At 46.9% G+C, this 13,406-nt stretch overlaps 2 protein-coding genes across 20 annotated transcripts in view; both read left to right on the top strand.

Annotated features, from left to right (window-relative positions):
• Window positions 1–13,406, top strand: part of MICAL3 (microtubule associated monooxygenase, calponin and LIM domain containing 3) — a 184,329-nt gene that overhangs the window by 11,096 nt on the left and 159,827 nt on the right. For 11 of the 19 annotated variants that reach the window (XM_069807755.1, XM_069807751.1, XM_069807747.1 and 8 more), the window contains exon 1: window positions 11,459–11,599. The exons of 1 other annotated variant lie outside the window; for it this stretch is intronic. The gene's annotated coding sequence lies outside the window, so the exon portion shown is untranslated. Of the gene's footprint in view, window positions 1–2,789; window positions 2,810–11,458; window positions 11,600–13,406 lie in introns of those variants that run through there. 7 more of the 19 variants (XM_069807759.1, XM_069807757.1, XM_069807756.1 and 4 more) reach the window with 4 other exon arrangements.
• LOC104325370 (aldo-keto reductase family 1 member B1-like) overlaps window positions 1–13,406 on the top strand; it is a 236,250-nt gene that overhangs the window by 107,970 nt on the left and 114,874 nt on the right. The window lies entirely within an intron of this gene.

Here is a 13,406-nt window from a genome sequence, read left to right as displayed (position 1 = left end):
CTTAGTCATTAGGAAGAATGAATGTGCTGTGGCTTTAGACGGTCCAGCTCAGTTTATGAAATCCCTGTCCTCCTGTGGACATGCAATTTAGGGTAGCTCTCTTTTGTTGTGGCTGAGACTGAAGTGTGCAGGCGCAGGGATGTATTCTCTCCGTACTGGCCTGGATCCAGCAGCCAGAATGTCATTTCCAGCCCTTTAGCCTCTGCAACCTTCTGTTTGTGAAATTAGCCTGATGAGGCAACTGATGAGAAATTGGTGCTTATTAGCTGCTGTCATTTTTATACCCTCTTCTGTAAGTAATGGAACAGCAGCCCTTGTGATCCCATTAAGTAGCTCTAGCTAGTGCTCTGACGGCGGCAAGATGAAGCTGCAAATGGAAAAAGGCTTCTCTCGGTGCTGCAGGCCAAGCCCAGCCACCTCCTCTCCCTTACGTTCCTCTGCTGCTTTCGTACCCCTGCTAGCCCAGGATTATTCCTTCTCAGGATTGTCTGCTTCAGGGGACAGCTGCATTTTGAATGGCTATCACACCCAGAGGCATCAAGTCTTTCCACTAAGCCAAGCACAAAAATGCCTGAGGAAAAGCGGGGGGTGGGGGGGGTGGTATCAGCAGAACAGATATATTTAATTATATGTACCAACCAGCATTTTCGCTATGTAAGATTAAGCTTGTAGTTCAGTTTCTGATCTTACTGCATTCTCATTTGAGATTACTGAAGAAGCAGCCATAAAATGCCCATGATAACATGAATTTTATAACATGCCTTCATATGTTTAGTAACCTCCTATTTGTGTGGAACCAGATGCTCACAAGTCTGGATGTACTCATAACTAATTTTGAAACAAGCCACTAAGCCACCATGCACAGAGGTGGGGGCGGATGCTGTTAAAGTGCAGCATCTTTAACGTGAAGGCTCCAGACTTCCTGAGTCTGGGCCTAGATGAGCTTACCTACTTTGCAGAGATAATTCTGCACTGCCAAGTCTAGCGGCATTGTCACAGCCCTCACTGCATTTGGTGATATTCTCCAAGTCCCACGTTTCAGAATCACGCAAGCATAGGAGAAATGGAAGTTTTTTCTAAATCAAATTAAACTATAATCCTTGTAAGTGTGTTGGAGAAAAGCTGGAAAACTCAGCCTGAAGGCAGAGGCAAAGATGAGTAAAAAGACTTGAATTGTATTGTTTTTAATGTCTGAGATTTTTTTAGCCCACTCACAGTTTTTTGAATCTGGTTTCAAGTCTTTTTAACCTTTCTGGCTGATATTGCTGTTCTGAGCTAGTTCCATATCTGCTGCTTCAGATTATAGTGGGGCAAAAAGGTACTTAACCCCCTGTCATGATGGAATCTTTAATATTTGGATTTTGGCATCTGGAGGCCTGTGCCTACCTAGCAAGTTGTGATGAGCCACTGTCAGAGAAAGCTCAAACAACCTGGGTAAAAAGTGAGGACAGGAAAGTTAGTTAACAAAGCAAATGTGTGGGTTTTACTTCTGTGTGTTGGTTTTGTCTGTACCACCTATGTGCACACAGAGCTGTATTTGTTACTAGCATCCTGAGAGAGGAAATCCATTACCTTAAAAGAAGCACTTGGCATTAAGAGAGAATAATAAGGAAAGCAACAAAGAACCGTTAGCAACATTTTATTAAGAAGATGAGATAAATAGTCTGTCTCGTAAACAAGTGGTATTATTTAACTGTCCAAGGATTGCTTTCCAAAACAAGCCTGAATTGTTCATTGTCCAGCAAAATAACGCCTGCTTCTGCAGTCCTGGCTACTTCCCTAACTACGGCCCAGACTCTGTAGGTCTCAGCTGCTGTAGCCTGTCCTGCCTAACATTACTAATAATATTTATGTCAATATTATAATAAAAATATCTTAAGCAAGTAGAAAACAGCAATATTAAGGCTCAGAAGGTATAATGCCAAGACTTTTCAGTTGAGGGGACAGGAACAAAGGAACTCTGCCTGCCCTGAGTTTCCCCGTAGCTATAATAGGGCCTCACAGACACATTTGCACTTGGCTGTGTTGGCAGAGAAACACTTGGCAGAAAATATCCTATTGCTGTCTCAACTGCTTATTCACCTGCTCAGAGAGAAAAAATTATATTGCTCTGTCTTAGCACTTCTTCAAACACTGGTGAGCATGTGCTGATGTTCAGATGTTTACCAGAACAAGGTTTCTTTTTTCCTGTTTTCACATGACATGGTATTTCCCAGAGGAAGCGAGTGGCTCTCTTGGGGTTATGCCAGCTTTCCTATACCATACAAACAAGATTTACAGATGCTGTAGAGCTCCGTGAGTGGAGTAACCAAAGCTGGGGGGGGGGCGGGGGGAAGTACCTTCTGTATAAAAGAGTCTTTTTTTCTTAAGAAATGGGTGGATTACCCAGGTCAGAGGAATCCTGAAAGGAGGAGGCAATACATACATTTGGTGCTCCCATTGCCTATCCCTTACTGAGCCACAGGGGACCACTGCTCTGTTACCGTGGCAACAGTGATGAATTGGCAGCCAGATGCATCATCACACAGCCTTCCCGAGACCCTGTGAGATGCTCTGGGAAAGACTTACAGAAGGAGATTTGCATCCGAGATCCCATTTCTTTTTTACTTTGGCTTTACCCTGCGAGCCTAGAGAAGGAGAAAATTGTTTGTGCGAGCTCTCCAAAGAGAAACCTGTGCGGAGGCAGGGCACGATGAGCGGCGAGGGGGCTCTAATTTAGATGCTTGCCCTGGCAGAGGCGGATGAACTATGAGCACCTGTCGGGGAGGAGTTGACTTGTGCGAGAAGGTCACTTATGCAGCCTTGCTCTGTGAGTACTGACCCAGTCGGCCTCTTGTACCTCCTGCTGAAAATATTATTTATTGTTTGTTATTGACTATAACATTCTGGTTTTTCTTGTTTCTAAGGGGAGGAATTTTCTTTTGTGCTAGCTCTTCTAAATAGGCTTCATGCAAAATCCATGAATACACCACTACTGGATTTTTTTTCTAGGCACAAAGTCCCGCAGGAGCTGCAGACTCACCCATTAGCAGCAGGTTTCTCACAGCAAGCTCGATGAAATCTGCAGGGCAGTATCTGCAGTTTGCAGTGAGTGCCGCACAATCTGTGCCTTAATGCATTGATACTGGGTTTTGTACTCTAGCCAGCTGATAAGGTACTATCCAAAGATCAGCTTTTTCATTTAATTCATGATTCCAGCCTTTGTTATACACGCTAACTTAGTTGTTTTTGTTGAGATTAAGAATTTAAGCAATAAGTAAAACAAATGCCACTTGGAACAGGTGCAGAAAGAGTATTTGCCCTATGTAGGATAGACTTACAGGCAATTTAATTCCATTGAGCCAAACAGATGCATCAGATAAACTGCTGATAAAAAGAATGATTACATTGCCAAAGATCCACCACACTCCACTGTAGCACATGGATATCATAGTCAAGCATACAGACAGATAGCAGTCAAACATACAAAAGCCATGGGTGAGATCAATCTAGCATGGCGAACAGTAGGCTTCTATAAATGTAATCGTGCTACAGAGCAGTATGATCATCAGTTTTAAATTCTCACCTGAAAAATATTAATTAAATCTAGAGATCCATGAGAAGAATATACTGCTTTGTAAAAAATAATACTGCATTGCAAAAAAAATTATGAGGAAAAAGAAATCAAAGGGATCTTGTACACCATAGATCTGAAATCTTGATCAACCTGCAGCCTGCTTACATGAAAGCCAAGGAGATTTTTTTTTTTTTCTCCAGATGAATTTGGTGCTTGTTCTGTTCCTTGGCCAGACGGCAGCACTGGGGCATCTCTAGTTGTAATCTCATTAAGACTATTAGGCAGTGATTGTGCTTGTGCTCTGTTGCTGGCATGGATTTAGGCAGACAAATAATCCTTGGAGCATGGATGGCTCTCACATTTGAGAGGAGGTGGGCTACGTTCTTTCTCACGAGGTTTGAAAATCTTACAGCCTTGACTTTGGAAAGGCACTGTTTGCAAACCAGCCGAAAAGGCAAATAGGGACAGGTCCACTCAGTCCAGGCACACAAGGGCAATTCATGAACATAGCTTCTGTTCATGGTAATGGGAGTCACATGTGTAAGTTCTCTGCACAATAACGGCAGAATACACTCCCTTCAGTGTGTAAATAGTATAAAGCTGTGCCTGTGTGAGTGTTGGCATGAGAGGCTGGGCTACAACAGAAGAAAAACAGAAATCAGAAATGAATTATTTGTTCATTTTTCTATCCCCAGAACCAGTCCTGTGTTCTGCTTTGTCCAGTCTAACTAACACAAAGCATAGTAGCTTTTGCTTTTTTGGACTGTTTGACCAAACTTGAAAATATTTTGATAATAGAGGATGTTTCTGGAGTCAGATACAACTTCTTTTCATTCAATTTTATCCCATTACTCTTCATTACAATTTCTTAGAACACCGTAAATACCTGTTCTTCCTTTTTTGCATTCCTGCATCACTCAAATATTAGCAGATAGTTCCGTTCCTCTGCAGCAGTGGAGTTTAAGTACTTCTGGATATAACTAGATTTCCAGCCCCCTCCGTGACCCCTGCACATGTGGACCTCTTGCACAAAACCCCATACTGGTTTATGTCATTCGCGTATGAGCTTCGGGAAGCAGTCTTTGCTGAATGAATGCCAGTGTACCACACAGTTCATAAATATGTAAAAGTAATGGGCCCTATCCCAACAAGCTTAGATTCAGAAACGTTTAGCAGATGTTCTGGCTGTGGGGGAGGAAAACAGGAGATGAATAAATACAATACTGCAATAACAAATACTTTGTTGATGAAACTGCACATAAATTAGAAAGACAAACACACCCTTACCAGGACTTTGACCTATCCATAAAACAACATCAACATGTTTTATTAATAGTAGTTCCACATTCTCAGGATCAATAAAGTAACTTCATTGATTTACTTTCCTCTTTTTATTAATACTTCTCTAAACAGTGATGAATTTGGATGGAACATAGGTAGAATCTTTTTTATAGCTTGTCAAAGGACAATTCTAATAGTACTAGTAAGGCAGTAAGGTTCCCAACCAGGACCCCAGAGCCTTTTGCTAAAGAGAACCTAACCATGGGTAAGTTAAGAGTTTGAAGAAAACTTCCAGACTTGTTTGAGATTCAGGGCTGTCAGTTATGTCTAGAAAACACCACAAGCGAGCTGTTCTATACACTTGGTTAAAGAAGTAAAAAGCTGTTGCTTTAAAAACAGGTATACAAAACATAGCTCAGGCTCTCCCCTAATCCAAATAGTAAACATGCCTTGTAGACCTTAATGCATGCTACGTGGAGTAAACCAGTCCCAGGGGCAGCCCCGCACAGGCAGCTCTTGTGTGGAATTTGTATAGCCCAAATTAGGTGAAGAACCAGCAAAGTGTCTCAATGACAACCTCGCAGGACTTTCTTTCTATTACATTGCAGCAAGGTATCTTTAAATCTGTTCCTTTAGTCCTCAGGGACTAGCTGAGTACAAGGAAATGCTGTACTTCTGATTTTTTGTTTAATAGTATGGCAACAGTCTAGTAGTACTTCATCTGGGTATGGTCATCTTCTTGCATATGTATATTTTGCTCATTGAAAAGCACTTGCTTACTGCTTTAGATGATCTTGCACCTCTTTACACTCCCAAGCTGCTGTTGTTCTTAAAGGAAGCGTGAAGTTAAACTCAGCTGGGGTACTCTTCCCGGACATTAGCATACTGCACAGTTTTGGGAGGGAGTATTCTGCCTTTGTGTAGCCTTTGTTTTGAGTTACCTCTACTTAAAAAATTACAGTATAGTGAAGTGAAAGTTGTGTGTTTCTCATTAGCTTCTTGTATGCCTACAGTCCTGAGTCATAGCAGCAAACCCAGCCGCAATTTTATATTTCATTGCTTTGAAAAATCTGTGAGCAGTGAAATTATCTGCAGTGTGTATGCACAGACTAGGAGTCTCTCTTATTCCTAAAACGCTCCCAAATGCTTAAGTCTACACTGAACACTCAGCAGATTTGCATGTAGCCCGAGAGAAACTCTCCTTATTAGTTCCTATCTGAAAGCTTATTTTCTTAGCCTGAAGGGTTAGAAACATTTTTCTACATGGTAAAATTTTTCTGGATCTGTTGGGCTGGCTTTTTATTTCCCTGTTGAACTGGGGAAGTTTTTACCTAGTAAAGTTTTTACGTTTTCTTAGCGAGCCAATAGGTAGTTTTTTCAAGTGAATTAGTGTTGTATTTGTTTTCTTGTAGTAAAACACCACCAGCAATTTATTTGGAACTCAGCTCCCACCCCTGCACACAGCATCATTCCAGATTAGTGTATGCATCTGTGTTCAGGGGTGGCGGAAGGGGGTTAAATAGCATCATTTTATAAATATTACAGTTATTCAAATGCTTATGCAGTGAACAACCATTTGCATGAGGAGAATGCTGGGTGGTTGATGACTTCTGCCTTGTATTTCAAATGCAAGTTGAACACCTGTGTTATTGCTTAGGAAGTCAGCTCTATATTTTCTCCGGAATTGAACAATTCTTCCTGCTAACAGTTGCAGCTGATGCAAAGACAGCAAATTTTAAGACGTCTGTAGACTAGACTTTCTCTGCTGTCCTTCAGTTTCTTCTGGAAGCTTTTCTTCTTTTGGAAGTGTTCGGCTGCTGATTTGTGTACAGATTACTTTTACATAAAAAAAAAAATTCTCCAGCTTTCCAAGTAGATGTGAGCATCAGAAATTAAGACTATAACTCATCAAGGAGATCCCCCAATTAAATTGCCTCCAGCAGGTTGCAATTTAAATGCAGCGACTTTTAGCAGAAACACTTGCATACAGGAGGTAAGAGTACTGGTTAACGGAGAGCATCTCAGATGCTTCAGTGGCACTTTGGTTTCATGTTGTGGACTTGACTTTTACAAATACTGCCACGTATGTGGAAAGCAAAAGAAGTCCTCTGGCACTGTAAACATCATACTAAGATGTATAAACAGGAGGGATCTTTGCAGAACACACCAAGTGCTCCTTCCATTCTACATCATACTGGTAAGGCCTCAACTGGGAACACACTGTGTGCTGTTCCTGTACAGGGAAATTCAGGAAAGGCACGGACTGGAAGTGAGAGCCACCAAAGGTGAACATCAAGAATCACCAGAGGTCTCACCATGTAACCTAGGGGGACAGGCAAGAAAAAATGGAGTTTTAGGTCTGGTGAATGTAATAAGAAGTGATATGATAACTCTTCTTGCATCTAAAAGGCTGTTGCAGCAGCAAGAGGAACAAATGTTTTCTTTGTATGTGATGGGTAGGATGAGAAGTAGATGTAAATTAGGGTAAAAGAGATCCAGGTTAATCATTAGACAAAACTTTCTAAAGACAAAAAGAGTGAATCATGAGAAAAGAACATCTTGCCTGGATAGACTGTGGTGTCTGCAGCACTGGGGAGGTCTTTAAGGGGTAAAACAGGTGGGACAGAGATGCTTTCACAGGGATGGAATTAGATGACCTCTCAGTATCCCTTCCAGCCCTGTAATTCGGTGATCACCGCCTCATTTGAAAATCCACTTGCTGTGTTTTTACTTGCTAATTCCAGACGTGGGGTCTCTGCTCCGGGACACTATGCTTCCAGTGGAATTTGCTGGTCTTGGTTTTTAAAGAGATTACAAATTCCCACAGGAGCAGTCACGCACCTGGCAAGTTCTGAGCCTTGGAAGGGTGGCAGAAGAGATTCAAGATTCTTTGGCCATTTTTAGCGTGAAAATAGCTTTGATATCATGGAGGTACCAAAAACTGTCTTGGATTTTCTTCTGTAACTTGCCTTCCTTGCTATACTCCTTGTCTAACTGGGAGCAGCACCTGGCCCTTATGAACCTTCAATAATTTCTCTTAGAAACAGAATATATAAAGAAAGTCAGGCCTTATTTTTGTGTATTGGTTTTTCAAAATGGGACACTGTGCCATACTCTGACCTTATTTTGAGCAACAGCAGCTCACCTCCTTTTATGAGCTGAATCTTGAATCACAGTATTTTTCCCTGGGTTGGTTTGGGATTGCTTCCTCGACGGCTGCTTTGCTTGCTAGCGGTCACTGCTGGGGTGCTAGGCACCCAGTTTTACAGTGCTTGCAGGAATTCATTCACAGGGAATCACTGCTTGCCTGGGGCGAGGTGACTGTTACCTAGCCCAGTGCAAACCAGCAGTTCTGTAAAGTCCTCCGGGAAGATACAGCAATGGGCTTACCTTGCACATCGCCAGTGTGGAACATCAGACTCCTACTAGGCTGTGATGCAGGATTTCAGCTGTTCTTGCTTGCTTTTACAAAGCGCATTTTGTACTGATGTTGCAGCCCCTTGGGTTGGTGTGTGCACTTTATTAGCCTAAAGTTCTGTACAGTACTGCCTTCTACCCTCCTCCCACTCTGAACACCATGTGCACACAGTGAAAAGAGACGTGCAAAGGAAGTATAGTGCTTTGTTTTTTGCTTTAGTTCTACTTGTTTAAACCCTTCCTCTTACAGTGCATTGTGAAAACTTCTCTGGCAATCTAACAGCGTAATGATGCAAATAACCCTGTCACATGACTAAGCCTCGCTGGTGCTGGATTCCAAAGTATCAAGCCAAGATGTACAGTCTTGCCGTGGATGCTATAGGCAGCCTCGTGCTAGAGTGCAGATGGCTCTTCAGTTCCCTAATGGGAATTGTTCATGTCCTTATTAGCATTTTACAAAGATTACTGTTAAACTGACAGCCCTCCTCCTGACTGTTGAGAGGCAGAGTGCTCAGCCAGTAATCAGTGGACACACTGTACACATTGGCCCCTTTGAGAGCATGTTAAAATGTCTCCTGTATCATCGTATGTAAACCCTCTCTTCTGTCTGCTTTCACTTTTCAATAATCTAACACATCCTCAACCTCCATCTTTGTAGAGGAGGACACTTTGATATTTTGGCTATCAACAGGTAATACAGGCTGCTGCCCCCCCCTGCAAAGAGCAACTATGTCAGTGGCCTTCACTGACTTCAAAGGTGGAAATACTATTGACTGGCACTCTTCCTGCCCTTTGGTACTTGTATGTGCATGACTTGGTGCATCTGCTCAGGTAAGGACCGGCATCTTCGCCAGATTTTCCAACACGTGAGCTCAATCAGCAGGCTGCGGCTCTCAAGTGATTGCGACCAGTAGCTCTAATTTCTATGCTCATGGAAACTCCATCAGTAAACAGGGTGGGTTGAGCCAAGTTTAGATCAGCTAAAAAGGCTTTCCTCCATCTGTTCTCAGGCAGGGATATAGATAGTGATTTGGGAATTGTGCAATTCTGGCTGATATTTGTCATGTCACACTGTAGTAAGAATTTCCTCAGCCATATCATGAACTCATTTCATGCATTGCTTATGAACACTATCTATTTTGTTTTTTATTGCATATGTTATTGCAGTACCTGTCTGCTTTTCATGCTAAAATCTCCAATAGACTATGGAGATCCAAACTTCTCTTAAGGTAGGGTTGGAAGACCATGGCTTTGGTAGGACATGGGGACTGTGTGGGTCTGGATGTGAAAAGCGTTTGAATTATCTCTGCTGGAGAGGCTGTGTAAAGGATACCTGGCGTACTTTCATATTGCTGTTGCTATTATCCTATTATACTGGGTTTGTACTTGATTCCTAATCCCTGGGTCATTCACAGTGCTTCTGTATTGGCTTGCATTCCTGCTTTATTCAGGTGCATATCAACTGGCTCCCTTGGCTGAAGAATTCAAGGGCATACTCAGCTGAGTGTGGCCAAGCAGCATGTATGTGTGCACTGCTTATACACACCGAAGTGTACAGATAGGAATGAAATATTTATATATAAACAGTATACAAACACGTATATATATATATGCACACAGACATGTGGGTGTATGTACATGCTGAACTGACAGAGCTTTTCCTGACTGCTGGTTCCGATGCAGAGCACGCAGCCAGTAACCTGTGGCTTCTGAGAGCATTTAAAAAAGTGAACAGATGTGCATACATACATATATAAGCCTACATACACACACACAGACTGAAGATTTCTATGTTCCTCGCAGTACTTTGTTGAAGAACAGGGGTTTGTTGTTCCCCTGTCCGTCCAGTACCTATACTATTAACCTCAGCGCAATCTGAGGGATTAGTCAATATTTGGGTCTTCCAAGGTGATTCAACTAACAGGAGACAAGGACAACGGGAGCAATTTTGTTTATTTCACAGAGACAGAGGCAATGAGCTATTTTCCCTAATGCAGCAGGATCCAAACAGGAGGAGTTGCTATGACAGCTCCAAGCCTCTCCCCAGCCAACCCCGAACCAAAAAATATATTTAGCCCTTTCTCATGATGATTTTATAAGCGTCTCTCCAGCCATTTTTAGGTCTGATTTGCCACCTTTCTCCTGCCGGTTTCTTACGTGCCATCTCTCCCGCTCCTCGGCTTCACCAGCGTTTCACATTTACACGCAGAGCGTGCGTGGAAGTCTTCCAAGCGCACACCTCGGCTCGTGCCAGGAGCCTCGCTGACAGGCAGCGCTTTGTGCGGCGGCACCTATTGTTTCAGCCGCCCGGCCTGCAAGAAGGCTCTCCTTGTTCTCGCCTCAGCTGGGAGGGCTCCGGTCGCTTTCTCGGGGGAGGGGGCCGGGGGGGGGGGGGGGGGGGGGCAGGTCTTCGCGGGATTCCGGTCGGCAGCAGGTTTGCTTCGACCGGGAAATACTCGCTTCCCCCTCCGGGGGGTGGGGGGCGGCGGGGGGCCCGCAGGCCGGGGCGGGTGTGACAGGAGCGGGTACGGGGAAGGCGCGGGGCGGTGCCCCCCCCCGAGGGCCCTGGCCGCGGCGGGCGGGGGCGCGCGCCCTAACGGCCCTTCGCGCGCTCGGGTCACAGAGCGCGCCCCCGGCCCCGCCCCGCACGCGAGCGCCAACCCCGCCCGAAGCGCTTTAAACGGTTGCTGCTTGGCCCCGCCCCTTTCTTCATCGCTCTCCGCCAGTCGCGTTTGGCGCGCGCCCTGGCCCCGCCCCACCGCGCCAGGACGGCCAATCCCCACCCGGCCTGTGCGATTCGCGCGGTCGGAGCGCACCATTGCCAGGGAGCGGGGGAGGAGCCGGGAACGTGACGAGGCTGTGGGGGGGGGGGAACGGCGTCCTTTTATTGCTCGCCGCCGCACCTGCTGCGTTCCCGTAGCTGTCGCTCTCCTCCCTTTCTCCCCCTGTTTCGGAGCACCGTGGGCCCGGCGGCTGCAGCCCCGGCTCCCCGCCGCCCTCCCGTTGAGCCCCTGTATCGCTTTAAGGGGACGGGGCGGGAGGGGGGTGGGCTTGCCCGCGCGCGCTCCTCCTCCTCTTCCCGTCCCGCCAACCGCTCCGCGCGCGGGGCGGGGCCGGGCCGAGGCAGCGGGAGCTGCCAAGGTGTGCGCGCGCCGCCGCCGCCGCTTCACCCGCCCCCTCCCGCGGCGGGCAGGGTCGGGCCGCGCCGCTTCGCGCCGCTCCGCTCCGCTCCGCTCCCCTCCGGCAGCCTGACGGGCGGAGCGCGGCGCGGCGCCTCCCGCGGCAGAGGCTCCTCGGGCCGCGCCAGCCCTGCGACCTCCGCCCCCGGAGCAGCATGAGGCGAAGGCAAGTGCTGCGGCAGGGGGGGTCCTTCCGCAGCCGCCTCCCGGGAGGGGAGGAGGGCGGGCGGGCTCCGGTGCGGCGCGGCAGGTGGGGTGGCCGCCGCTCGGCCGCGCGGGCGGGGGGAGGCGGCGGCGGCGGCGGATCCGCTTCATCCCTCGGCATCGCCCGGGGAGCGGCCCGGCGCAGCGGCGCGGGGAGGGGTGCCTGTGCGCGGCGCCGGGCCGGGGCGGGGGCCGTGCGGGCCCGCAGGGAGCGGCGGCGGCTGGGGCTGGCAGAGGGAGGCCGGGCACCGCCGCGGAACCCGATCCCCGCAGCTGGGCGGCTGGCCCTTGCCGGCTCCCTGGCCCGATTACACGCCTCGGCGCCGGGGAGGAACGAGGCGGTGGCGGCCGCCCTGGGGGACCCCCCCCCCCCCCCCCCCCCCCCGAGCGCTAGCCTCGCCGGCGGCGGGTGGCTCGGCCGAAGGTGCCGGGGCACCTCAACCCCTCGCCCGGGGCTGGGAGGAGGCGGGAGGGCGGAGGGCTCTGCCCCGCGGCTCGGTCCCCCCGGGGCGCCGCGCGACAGCGTGCTGCTCCTGCTCGCCGGCTTCAGCGCCGATAGCCGCTGGGCGGGTGGCGTTACACCGCGGGCGAGCTTTGCAGCGGTGACTCCCACGGTGTCGCAGAGTACTCCTGGTGCTTCCATCGTCAGGTGGCTAGGGACACCCCCGCAAGAGGAACGGCGCGTACCGGCTTCATTTTATGTAGGCTTCTGCTTGTCTCCCCGACCTAAGCCTTTAGCCTTTTTATTTTTACTCTAGATATGTTCAGTACAAGGGGTGTCTAGCTTTATAATACTTCTGTCTCTGTTCTGCTTTTTTTTTTTGTTACGATACAGACTTAATCTCTGCAGGCTGTTGTCCCAAGATGTGTTTAGGGTGCTAGAATACTTAACAAGGGTAGCTGCGACTAAACATAGGGTTCCTTCTCTTATTACAGTAAAAACCTGCTTATACATTCACTGTAATAACTTCATTGCGTATTCTGAAGAAGTCATCCCTTACCTCATGCAGTCATCCATTTAAGATTAGTGCTGTGGAGCAGTTGACAATAACTTCTGTTGAGATGGAGGAATAATTTTCAAGTCTGGCACCACAAAAATTGCCACTTGCTTTGTTGATTCTGTACTTGTAATTTGAAAGGTTAACAAAATGAAGAATCTGTGGAAAATCTCTTTGAGTGTTGGACTTAAAATTGGGGTCCTGCACTTTAAATGGACTGGGTCGGTACTAGCGTAGGGGCCTTAGGGGAAACTGAGCAAATAAATGGCCTCTGACTGGATGATCTGGATATGCAGAAACTGACTGTCCTTTAGGGCCCATTTTAGTTACAAACTTTGAAAGCTACAAGTTGTCTGAGCTTGAAAAAACCCAGTAAACAATTTTCTGTGTGTAACTAAGAACTTACTTGAAATAGACTTCTTTTCCCAATAGTTATGCTAATACCTCTTTCTGCATTTCTTTTAGAGAATGTGGTTATTCTACTTATTTTTACTGTCACATTTTCAGCACTTGTGTTTGTGTTGGTCATACTGCAGGGATGTGTTTGGTAAAAATAACTTACTGCATGGGAATTAACTTCTTTAATCATGGGAATATTTCTACTGGTCTAAGAGTCCGTGAAAGCTTACTTGCACAAAACTAGATGTAGAGTTAGATTGAAGTTGGCAGTGTCCCTTTAAACTAGCCAAAAGTCCAGTACACATTGATCTGCAGCTGAAAAAGTCACACTACAGTTGAGGGAACAGATGTATTTGTACTTGGCTTGCAGCT

This window comes from Haliaeetus albicilla, chromosome 19 (assembly GCF_947461875.1).
Source record: "Haliaeetus albicilla chromosome 19, bHalAlb1.1, whole genome shotgun sequence".
Classification (NCBI taxonomy): domain Eukaryota; kingdom Metazoa; phylum Chordata; class Aves; order Accipitriformes; family Accipitridae; genus Haliaeetus; species Haliaeetus albicilla.
Note: the sequence above shows the minus strand (reverse complement) of the source record. Positions and strands in the feature narration are given on the sequence as shown.